This window comes from Lissotriton vulgaris, chromosome 5 (assembly GCF_964263255.1).
Source record: "Lissotriton vulgaris chromosome 5, aLisVul1.2, whole genome shotgun sequence".
Lineage (NCBI taxonomy): Eukaryota > Metazoa > Chordata > Amphibia > Caudata > Salamandridae > Lissotriton > Lissotriton vulgaris.
In genome coordinates this window covers 1,326,503,678-1,326,516,085 of record NC_141693.1, presented here as the reverse complement: position 1 = coordinate 1,326,516,085, position 12,408 = coordinate 1,326,503,678, and positions in this window count along the sequence as shown.

The window sequence follows — 12,408 nt, the reverse complement described above, 5'->3', positions numbered from 1 at the left end:
GTGCGGAGATAATTGCTTGGTTCTTTTGTGTTCGGGTATGTGTGGGTTCTTCGGCGGTGTCTGATTGGGTGAGTTTGGTGGTGTTTGATTGAGTGTGCAAGATGCCGCGTTTCAGTAAATTGCGATGTTTTGGCTGTTGCTGCAGTTCAACTGATGTCAGATTGGCTGGTAAGCCAACCCACCCCGATAGAGGGCTCACCTAATTTCGAGATGTATGTTAAACATGGATTGACCCCGATTTTGTTTAATACCTTGTGGCATAAGTACACTAAAAGTAATATAGATTTGCAATGGCCATTGACTGGTTCTTTTGATGTGGCAAAACTCGATTATTTACAGGACAGGTTATTCGCTAAGCGCAGCCGCCAGAGTATGTTCGATTCTTTGAGAGTATGGCAAAAGGAAGTAAGGGAATGACAGATGAGAGAGGAGAAGGTAGCCCAGAAGAGAGCAGCGCAGACGATGGCACAGAAGGGGAGAGAACATACTAAGAAAGAGAATGACACGAAGATTGAGCGCGCAGACAGACTTCATAGGCTGCAAACGGATAGAAGTTATGTAGTCAGGGAAGAAGAGCATGACGAGATGGAAGACATTCTGAGTGTTTGGACCCCTCCCCCGTATGCACCACAACCATTGTATCCTGTGTTGACTGATTCTGCTTCCCCTGCGTTGGTTTCAGTTCCACAAACGGTTGCTGCGCCCTTGCTTGGTACTCCTACCTCCTCTGTTTCGGCCCCTACTTTGTTGAGAGATATTGAACAGGCATTGTCGTCTGCCACATCTTCTGTAACTGCGCCTCTGATTTCTCTACTTGCGGCGAGCTCACCTGCCCCCTCTGCGACCTCTTCCGCACTTCCCGCTGTCTCTGCTAGTGCTACCCCCGAGGTGAGTTGAGGACCCCAATCCGAAGTGCTGGAAGTGGGCTACTCACCCAAGTACGTAAATTGCTTACACGCTTTACTGTTGGGTTGGACGAAAAAACGATGGTGGCTAATCAGGCTTGTCAGTGGGCTAGGAATCCTATTTACGTACTGGAGGACATCTGGTCTACAGTAAAGGATTATGAGCCTCTAATGCAGCAGCATGCTTTGTGGCATATGTCCACGACGTTGATAACATTGTGGGAACAGGGTTTTGGCGGTGCGGCGGCCAGGGTTCTTTATGACATCAAGGATAGAGCCTATAGGGCTAATACCAGAATGAAGGATGTGCTACAGAATTTGCGGACTCTGCTAGAATATAGAGATGAATTGCCGTCAGTAGGGGGGGGCTTCTTTTTCAGTAGCACACCCAATGCGCGAGGTTCACCCAATTTTCCACCCCGAAGTGCCTGCGATGATAGACCCGGTAACTCAGAATGTGACAAGAGCTCACGTGGAAGCTCGTTTCCAGGAACAGTGGGTGTATACTCCCTGGAAAAGGAGCGAGATATTGGCGCTGATGGCGCAATTGCCCGACTCTAGAAAAAACCCGACTGCTTATTATAAAGAATTGACGGAAGCAGCTTCTTCAACTGTTATGACTTTAACTGACATAGAATTGTTCTTTGGATTATTGGTTCCGGCGGATGTGTGGAGGCAGGTGAAGAGTGCAGATCATGTGGAGGAATTGGGAGGTACATGGGAGGAATTTAAGGACTGGGATAAAGAACGGTAGCCGGGAGACAAACCGAAAGGTGAGATTTTAGCGTTACCAGGGCGAATAATAAAATTTATGCACTCCCATATTCCTCCAAAGAAGGTAGATTGGGATAAGTTGACTGCATGTAAGCAGAAGAAGGATGAAGCGGTTTCAGATTTTTTCACTCGTTTTGAGGAAGCCTTTTTGGATTTTAGTGGTCAGGATCTTTCCCAGGAGGAGGGGTTGCGACTTTTCGTGAACAGGTTTGTAATGAACTTGTTACCGGAAATAGCGGCCAGGTTGCAAGCATCGGAGAGTACGTGGACGACGTCCACCCCCTCTGGTATTCTGAGTATGGCCCAATATTATGAACATAGGGAGAATGAGAATAAGGACAGACAGGAAAAGAAAGCCAAGGATTTGAAGACAAAAGTGTTGTTGCAGCAGGTGTCGAAGGGTCGGGGACGTGGAGCCCCGCCTATGGTAGCGGGTCGAGGTGGAAGTAACTATGGCAGAGGTGAGAGGAGAGAGAGGCTGGGGCTGAATCAGTGTGCAAATTGTAAAAAAGAGGGACACTGGTGGAAAGATTGTCCGGAGCTTCGGTCCAATGCTGGACAAGGTAGAGGAAGAGGTCGTGGTGAATATCGAAGGGATGACAGGGACAGACAGTGTGGTGACGATAAGCGGCCGGGGAGGAATTGTTTTGACGGAGAGAGAGATCGACAGCATTTTCAGACTGAGGGTGGTCATGATAGTGACCGACAGTACTAAAACCAGTACTACAACGATGCATATGTCATGGATGACATGACTGGCTTCTCCCATAACTAGGACAGCATAGGACAGAGCATGGGACCAGTTTCTGTGGATGTTGACCAACGAGGACCCTATGTGACTGCGGAATTGTCTGGGTCTCCTCAGAAATTTATGGTGGACACGGGTGCTATGAAAAGCTCTGTGGCACGTTCTCAGGTCCCAGGGGCAGCTCTGTCTGGCAGGAATAATGTTTCCGTTGAATTTTCAGGTACTCCGGTAATTAGCCCCATTTCTAAGCCCCTAACGCTTACGATTGGTCCTTTCACTGTCGATTCTCCTTTCCTTCTAACTTCGCATTGTGGTGAGAATTTGTTGGGTTTGGATCTGTTGAAAAGACTGCATTCTACAATTTGCTGTTCCCCGGATGGTGTGTACGTCACTTTGGGTCCCACTGTTGCGCGTGCGCAGCAGTGTTTCTCAAAGGACGAGCCTCTTCCAGCTGAGTTCGTAGGGGTCCCGGAGACATTGTGGGCCAGTAGTGACACTGATGTGGGGAAAGTGGATATTGACCCCGTGTCCATCAAGGTTAAGGTGGGAGCTCGATTGCCCCGAAAACCGCAGTACAAAATTTCTAGGGATGGTGATTTGGCTCTGTTACAAATAATACAGGATTTGATACAGTCGGGTGTTGTGGAAGATACGGCCTCTAACATTAGTAATAGCCCCATTCTCCCGATCCTCAAAAGACCCTCTGCTGATTCAGGTGATGGTGCACCCGATGTTTATCATTTTGTGATTGATTTGCGCCACATTAATAAAGTGGTTGAGCCCCAATATCCAGTGGTCTCTGATATTACCACGATTTTGACTATGATTCCTCCCAAGCCAAATATTTCTCTGTATTGGATTTGAAAAATGCTTTCTTTAGTATCCCGGTACACCCTGATCGCCGTCATCTCTTCGGATTCTCATTAGCTGGCCGAAGTTTTAGATTTTGTAGAATTCCCCAAGGCTATACGGAGAGCCTCAGCATTTATAGTCAGGCTTTAAAGGCTCAGTTAGACGGTCTGGAATTACCAGAGGGAAATGTTTTACTGCAGTATCTGGACGACCTATCAGTGGCGTCATACACTGAAGATGGGTGTCTTGACTCTACGGTTAAATTGTTGCACCATTTGGCTCAGAATGGACAAAAAGTGTCCCTTCCCAAATTTCAATACTGTCGACAGGAGGTCACCTACTTAGGTCATCTCCTATCGAAGGAGGGGAGGAGGTTGACACCGGAGCGCATTAAGGCGATAACTAACATGGCTGTACCTAACACGCAGCGAGGGGTGAGTGCTTTCTTGGGCAAAACATCGTATTGTCGCCAGTGGATACCTAATTATGCTTTACTAACCAAACCCCTTCTGTATCTGACTACTAAAGAGGTGCGCAAACCCCTACCCTGGACTCCAGCATGTGAAGAAGCTTTTGAGTCATTAAAAACGGCTTTGTGTTCTGCACCTGTCTTGGGGACTCCTGATTACCAGAAGCCTTTTGTGCTTTTCGTACATGAGGCGGAAGGTTGCGCGTTGTCTGTCCTAACTCAATGTTTTGGCGGGAAGCAGAGACCTTGCGCTTACTTTTCTGCGATGCTTGACAATGTGGCGAGAGCGTTGCCGAGCTGTCTAAGGGCCACAGCGGCTGCTGCGGTCTCAATCAGACAATCGGCGGGGCTCGTGTTGGGTTCTGATCTCACAGTGATGGTACCGCATGCTGTGGACACCTTATTGAACAAAACGCAGATGCAGCATTTAACTAGTGCTCATCTCACTGGTTATGAGCTCACATTATTCGCACCCCACATTACGATTAAACGATGTGCCACTTTGAACCCAGCCACGTTGCTACCCATCCCTTCAGTTGAAAAGGACGATGAAGTCTATGATTGTTTCGGACAGAGGAAGAGACGAAGGGAAGAATAGATTTAACGGATTCAGAATGGTCCATTGATATTATGATTATTGACAGCATTGACGCTTCCCAGACGATTGGCTGTGATCAAATGCAGTGCACACAAAGCGGTGGTAGATGACGTAGGACGGGGCAATGCATTTGCAGATCAGACAGCTAAAGAGACAGCTAGGACGAAACTCCCACGAATGTTCGTAGCAGGACCAGCTAGGTGGGTACCAGACGTTGACATGTTTATGAACACGGTACAAAGTGTGCGGAACATACAGGAAAAAATGACTGAGGATGAGTTGAGGACATGGAAGGATGGTGGGGGACGGTTGGACGCGGATGAGTGTTGGACGGATGTGTCAGACAAAAGACGATGGTTACTCCCAGACGCATATGTCCTCCCAGTGGTGACAATGGCTCATGGGCCAGCTCATATTAGTGCGAAGGGAATTTGTAAATTACTAGACCCAGTATGGAGTAATACGAACATTTCCAAGATGGCAACACATTTAGTGCAGCAGTGCATGGTTAGTCTAAGACATAATCCTGTAAAGGGAACACCTGTCCCGGTTGGGAATTTTGCTCTTCCTTCTTTCCCTTTTGAAGTGATCCAAATGGATTACATTGAGATGGAAAGAGTAAACAACCTCAAGTATGTCTTGGTGGTGGTATGCTCTTTCAGTAGGTGGGTGGAGGCTTTCCCAACAAAAGATTGCACGGCTAGCTCAACAGCTAAGATGTTGATAAAGGAATACTTCTCTCGCTATGGATTGCCCAGGGTGATCTGGAGTGACAATGGCACATCCTTTAATACTAAGCTGATCGAATTGATATGTAAGGGACTACAGATATCACAAAAATGTCATGCAGCACGACACCCCCAGGCTGCAGGATTAGTAGAGAGGTTTAATGGGACAAAAAAGCTCAAGATGGCCAAGATACAAGAGAGCACAGGGTTACGTTGGCCGGATGCACTACCCCTGGCTTTGCTTTCCACTAGAGTGACAGTCAATTCTACGACAGGCGTCTCACCCCACAAAGTTATTTTTGGCCGTCCGGCCAACGTGTGGGGTGTTCCCAGACCTAAGTGCTTTTCAGAAATAGAATATCCTTTGTTGATAGATTACTTGTATGCTTTGACTAAAGATCTCCGTTCTGTTCATCAGCAGGTAGCAGACACCCTGAAGCCACGGCCGGAGGGGGAAGGACACTCCATACAATCCGGGGACTGGGTTGTCGTCAAGAAGTACCCGCGGACGTCCTGCTTGGATCCACCCGCACCGCAATCCAGATCCAGGGCCGAAAAGCGTGGATCCATGCGTCGCACGTGAAGCGTGTCCCACTGCCACTGCCATATGACAAATGGGTGAGAAATGGCGTCGCTGACCATGAATGTGAAGTAGTTCCTCGGTACATAACCTTTTTGGATGCTTTCATGAGAGGTGAGGAGCCAGATCAAAGAAAGAAGAGGCCAACTCTGATTGCTAGTGGTGAGGTCTCTCTTGATCCCAGTGAGCAAACATCAGCGGATAAGTCCATTGCCATTGAGCCCCCCATTCTGTTCACAGATCCAGAGGTGCGAGGGAGCACTCATTATAATCTGCGGCCCAGGAAGAGAAGGAAAGAGAACTGAGCACTGGAAGAAGGGCTGAGATAGGGACTTAGAGGAGAACTGTGCTGAAGAATAGTTAAGTGTTAGGGACGGACTGCTGGAAGAGCCCTGGTGCACTGTCGAGACATCATCAGACGAGACATTAGAATTGCGCCTGGGCCCGGATTAAGTGCTCCTAGGTTGTGCGACTCCGTCGTGGGATTAGAGAATGAACAATAGAAGCCTGCCTGTGAGGCTTTAACGGACACAGGGAGAAGATCCCTTCTGAGGGTGAAGAACCCCCTTGGCCGGCTTCGGTGTATCTGTGTCTGGACTTTTTAGTTCAGAAAGATGTATCCTTTTGGCCGTCCCATTCCGGAAGAGGGGCAGCCTTTTGCAGCTCCTCGTAGATCAGAGCCTGATTCTCCATGGTTAGCTTTACCACGTAAAGGAAAAATTGTGGCCATTGTAATATTGATTATTGTGTTCATACTAATTCTAGGAATACTGTTTTTCTTGGACAAAGCCTACCCCGTTCATGTGTTTGTTCCCACACCTTCTGCCATTCCTGAACACAATATGATTACTGTTGATTATGCCTGCGAAAAGGTTACCGGGATAATGTTTTTATCAAAACTCTACATCATGCCCATGCTGTATATAATGTGACCAATTGTTGGGTTTGTGGGTTGCTACCTTCTGCTGCTTATAAAAAGGATAGATTGTTGGCACTTTCTTTGACACCTGTGAATAGTTGTGTGGGATGGTATACATTAATTGGTATGGTGAAATTTTTCCAGCAACCCAATTTTCTAAATCCCTGACTACCCAATAGAGGATCTACTCTGACTATGCGAGTGCGGCCTATGCCTACTCCGTCTCTTGGACAGTTGTTTACTGATGGACGTTTCGATCAGACATTTCTGGAGACATGCTCTAAGAAAGTGGGGCGATTTGTGACTCCAAACGACACTGACAAAGTTAGGGAGAGTTTTCTACAGTTGAACTCTTCTCTGGCTTATAGACACCCCCCTGCGACAAATAGTAGTAGTCATTCTTTGATGCCTTTAGCAGTTGTTGGGCCTTCACCATTTTTTTGTATCATAGGGAGGGGCCCTATAAAGGTTGGGAATAGTTCTTGCAATGTGACTGCTTCGATCTTCTTGCCTCTTAGTCCTTCTTTAGTCACTCCCCCGAATATTTACTTTGTTTGTAGAGACAATGGATACCTGTCGTTGCCTGAGGGTTGGGGTGGGGTCTGTTATCTGGCCTACCTGCTTCCTCCTGTCTATGTAGCACCCTCAGACTATCATAAGACTCACCGTCGGTTTACTATTATGCCAGGGAAGCGCATAAGGAGGGCACTCCAAGTTGAGGATGTGGATCAGACTGATACTTCTTTACAACAATGGACAGATTTTTCTAAAGGTCTACTGCCGTTCTGGGGTCCCATATTTAACAGCAGGGCTATACGTAAATTATCAAGGGTAATGGAGAAAGTAGTGAATACTGAGGCAGACATTGCAGCTAATATGTCTGTCGAGATGCAGGCTATGAGATTATTTACGATTCAAAATAGGATGGTGCTTGACGTCATCCTTGCTGATAGGGGTGGAGCCTGCCGCATCATCGGGACGTCTTGCTGTGTATATATTCCAGATTCGGCCCCCACTGTTAACTTAGCAGTACAGAAACTTCATAGATTAGCGACTGAACTTCATCAAGACACTGGAACTTAGTCACTACAGAAATGGCTGTGGTGTGTTTTCTCCTCTTAGGGTTGGAAGATTCTAATGGGTGTTGTAGGAGTAGTGGGTGTGTTACTGACTTGTTGCCTTTGCGTCTATTGCCTTCCCCCTTGTTGCTCAATGTGTGCCAGTAATTTGCGGTCTCCTAAAAAAGTGACTCGCCAGTATCCTGTTTCTAATGCAATAGAGCTTCCTGACATTCATTGGTTGATACTCATTGATGATGATATTTTTGATTGAAATGTTTCCCCACCCTTAGTATGATGTGTAAAGACCTTACCTTTTAGTTAATAAAGGCTACGCTCCTGTTAGCCACATAATGCTAAAAGGAGGGTCTGATAGGTTTCATTTTCCGATGCCCCGCACACTGATATTTACATATATGAGTTAGCATCATGTGTCTAACTAATGACGTATTCATTTATGCATTTACGTTTGTACTCTTCATAGTATTATTCATTCATGCATGTGGTGATATTCAGTTTTCTTAGCTTAGCTTGTGTGCCGCCATTTTGGGTGCTTCTCTGTGTGTGCGAGTCGCACTCGCTCATTTTCCCCCTCCCGTAGGAATAGGAAAAAACCCTGAACGCAGCAGTTTTCGTTTCTTAGCTAACTGTGGCCGAAACTAACAAGTTTCTAATCAGCAATTTTCTCATGCACTGGAGACGCTGAGGCCCGGCTCCGCGGCCTTGAGCAGAGATAACCAAATGTTGCTATTGCAGGTGCAGATGCCTCTTGTATGAGGCCATTGTTCACCCTTTCTGGGGTCCAGTACTTTTCCAGTATGGGCGTGTTCTACCTTGCTGTACCATGATATAATGTATTGCTGTGATGAGATGGGTCAGTCCTCTCGGCGCACTCTTAGGGGTGAGGTCGGACAGGGCCCTCTCATATGGGAGTTTGTGGCCTAATAAATTACTTTGTTATTTCTTCTCCACTGTCCGGATGACTTATTACTTGGTAATCATAGGCGAGTGTGGTAAGTCACTCGGGTGGATTTCCTCCTTTTTTTTTTTCCTTCTGGAACGGCCAGTCAGCCATCAGTGGTGATGGGCCCTGTTAAGCGTGGGGCTGCACCCAGAGCTGCGACTGAGCCTGATTCTCAGTAGAGGTAGTCCATCCTCGAACAGGTGCAGCCTGCTGCTGTGTTCCTGCTTGCCTGCACCGCCAGACTAACAAACAACATACCACCACTAGGAAGAAAACTAGAAAAAAGCATAGACAGAGTCATTTGGTGACCTTTGACGCATTCTTCAAGAAAGTAGGTCGAAAGGGTGTCAATCTTTCCCCCCCAATCAGGTGGGGGTCTGACCAACTGCCACTGCTGGGATACAGCATAACTATTGCCAGTCAGCTATAGTCAACACAATCAAAGCCAGAACCACAACTACAGTCATAGTCACAACCACAGCTATAATTACAGTCTGATGCCTGTTCAATGTATTACACCACAGATAAACCTCTTACGTCTGCCCGAATGTCTTCATCTGAGGCCCAGTCCATCCTGAGCAGTCGACACCATCATAGGGCAGCCAAGACTCCCAACCGAGAAGTTACTAGGAGGGCATATAATTTCCTCCAGGGATGGAAACTATCACATGGAATATTCCATAAACGGCATGCTAATGCCACAGCAAAAAGGAAGGATCAAAAACCCAAGACACATAGCTCAGATCAAAAACCACCCGAAGCAATTGATGCACTGTTGACAACTCAGGACGGACTACGCACATCTCATTTTTTGGTGCCATGACCAGCCTTAGTCTGAATAAGAAAAGCCTACCAACTTCGGAGACCCTGTAAGTCATCAAACCTATTAAAGATGTAGCTTGCACATCCCTATACACTCATTTAACAATAACATCTATGTTCACACTAAGCATGGGCGAATTTTGCGGATCTCGCGTTCGCGAATTTTGCGGATTTGCGGATTCGCAATCCGCAAAATCCGCGAATTCCCGCGAATTTGCGGATTTTTTTTTTTTTGTGTTCGCCCGTGTTTCTGCCAGTTCGCGAGGGTTTTTACAATTTCGCAATTTGCGAATTTACCTGTCGGGTCGCAAGTTTTGCGAACTTGTTGTTTCTACATGTCCAGCCTGTTTGGGACACTCTTCTTCATCACTGCCACTCTCTGTCACCACTGCCACTCTCTGACTACTCATGCCACCCTCTGGCCCACCCATGCCACCCTCTGTTTCATCACCACACCCTCTGGTTGTCCAGTGTACATTATTTTCGGCAAAGCAAAGCACACCTTCCCTGCCTCAAGTGACCTGAATTAATTTGGGGCTGATTAATATGTCACAGAATATTTTTTTAGCTGGCACCTGTTTCCTTAGTGCGCCCTGATTAGTGATTTTTTGCACTTGCTAAGTGCTTTCATTGTTGCAAAATTAGTTACAACACCTGCCCTGCCCCAACTGACAATAATGAATTAGGGGCTAATTAATGTGTCACTGAAAGAATTTAAAGTTCCAGCCTGGCACCTGCTTGTCTGCTCCTTTAGCTGTAAATCAGGACCTTTGTGGCATACAGTTAAGGTCAGAGCAGGGTCACACAATAGTTGCAAGCAGGCAACCGAATTCTGGAGGGCCCCCTCAGGAAGCACTACAAAGAATCGTTACAAATCATGAGGTTGACCTTTTGCACCTGCTCATTGCTTTTGCTTTTGCTGAAATCGTTTTTCGGTTTTTTTCGCGCTATTCGCGGGGCGCGGCGTCGTGCGAAACCGACCGCGGAAGCCGCCAATTCGTGCGAATGAGCATTTTATTTTTTTGCGGCTTGTTGTTTCGCGAGTTTTTTTGCAGTATTCGCGAGCCGCTTGCAGCGCAACACGCGAATTTATCCCAAGGTCGAGTACGGGCGCGGCCATTTTGTTTGCGTGACGTATTTCCGTTTCCGCCCGCTATGTATAATCTCGCGCAGTAAGCGCATTGCGAGTAGAGGTTCGCACGAGATCGCGCGGGAAATCTAGAGGTTCGCACGAGATCGCGAGGAAAATCTCGCGCGAACTTACTTTCGCGCTCGTGAACGGGCGCCGGCCATCTTGTTTTTCATTCATTTCCTGTGTCTGGGCATGGTGTTTAATCCTCTTGGTATCTTTGCCATCCTTTGCTTGTTTTCAGTTTTTTTTTTACGATTTTGCTTCTTATCTATCCCTCTCTTTTCCTAGCTGTATATTTTTGTCTTTTCTGCTATTTTTCTTTACTTTTAAACTACTTTTTTAAACTCTTTTCTTTTCTTCTTCCCTATCCTATTCTTTCTTAATTTTCTACTTCTTCCTACCTTACCTGCCCAGACCATGGTCAAGCCAGGGGCCGTGAAGCTGCCCAGGCACTTGAGGGCCGCAGCGGCGGCGGGGAGTAGTGCTGGACCCAGTGGCAGGACAGCATGCGGGAGATTGAGGGGGGAGCAGGTGACGCGACGGGAGATATTCAGCCCGGAGGAAGTGGGCGCGCTGGTCTACTTCGTCCAGCGCCGCCTGCCCAGGACCATCGCGGGAGGCGGCAGGATCGCGGCCGGCGGCTACAACATGCGGGAGCGCCGGAAGCGGTGGGAGAAGGTGTGCTGGGCCATATCCCACCTCTACGGGGTCCAGCGCACCTACAGCCAGGTCACCCATCGCTGGACGGACCTCCTGGACCGCGAGCGCGACCTGCTGGACCAGCTCGGCTTGGAGATCCCCGGGCTTGGTGAGTAGTAGTAGCCATTTAATCACTCACTACTATGATGTTTTCTCCTGCTCTGTGTTGTTGTATTGCAAATATTTGTTTTTTACATGGAGCAAGCCAATAATGCCGCTGATGACGATTACATTGTAGTTAAATTATATTTCAAAATCTTCTGTGCATTTCAGGTGCACTGCTCTCCTTCTCAGTGGCGTTGCTACTATGCTTATTTGTTTTCTATTTCGTGGTCTCATTGGCCTGAGTAACTATTATGTATGAGTGTACTTTACAGAACTGCGTAATGCTAGACACTAGGGGGCAGATTACATTTACAAGCCCCTTGCGCCACGTTTACGTTGCCTTGCGTGACGCAACAGCGGCGTAAACGTGCCGCATCCCTGCGAGTCATTTACAGCATGACGCATCTAGGGAGATGCGTCACGTTATAAAGCCATGGGCCTGCACCACAATGGGTGCGTTCCTAGTACGCAGGGTGGGCGGTCCAGCGGCTGTGCGCCTCGCAAAATTGCCTGCGTGAAATGTACAAGATTTAACGCAGGCACTTCTGCGACGCTGCTACGTCAATTCAATTCCTTATGTCTGCTCGAAGCAGGCGAAAGGACTGACACAGCATGTTAAGTATTGGGTGGCCCTGAGCATTACTGGAGTTGCATTGCGTTGGCGACGTGACTCCAGCGATGCGCCGCTCTTACGTGACGAGATGCGTCACGCAAGTGCCTACCCTTGCGCCAGGGCGCGCCGCATTGTAAATGAGGCACATCTGCCGTGTCGCAAGGGTAGTTTTGCGTGACGCATTTGATGATGATCTGGCGCATCTCTGGAGATGCGCCAGAACGCGTAAGTAAGTATGCCCCTAAGGGGCAGAATTGCAATTACCGTCGCATCCCTGCAAAGTAGCAGGGATGCGCCATTAATTGTGCGGCCCGCTACCACCACCAAACATGGTGCGCCGTATTTGCAATGCGGCGCACCATGGGCCCAAAACGTCACCGAAGCTTTACTGCTGGAGTTGCGTCGCAACGATGGCGCAGCTCCATCAATGCTCTGGGGTACC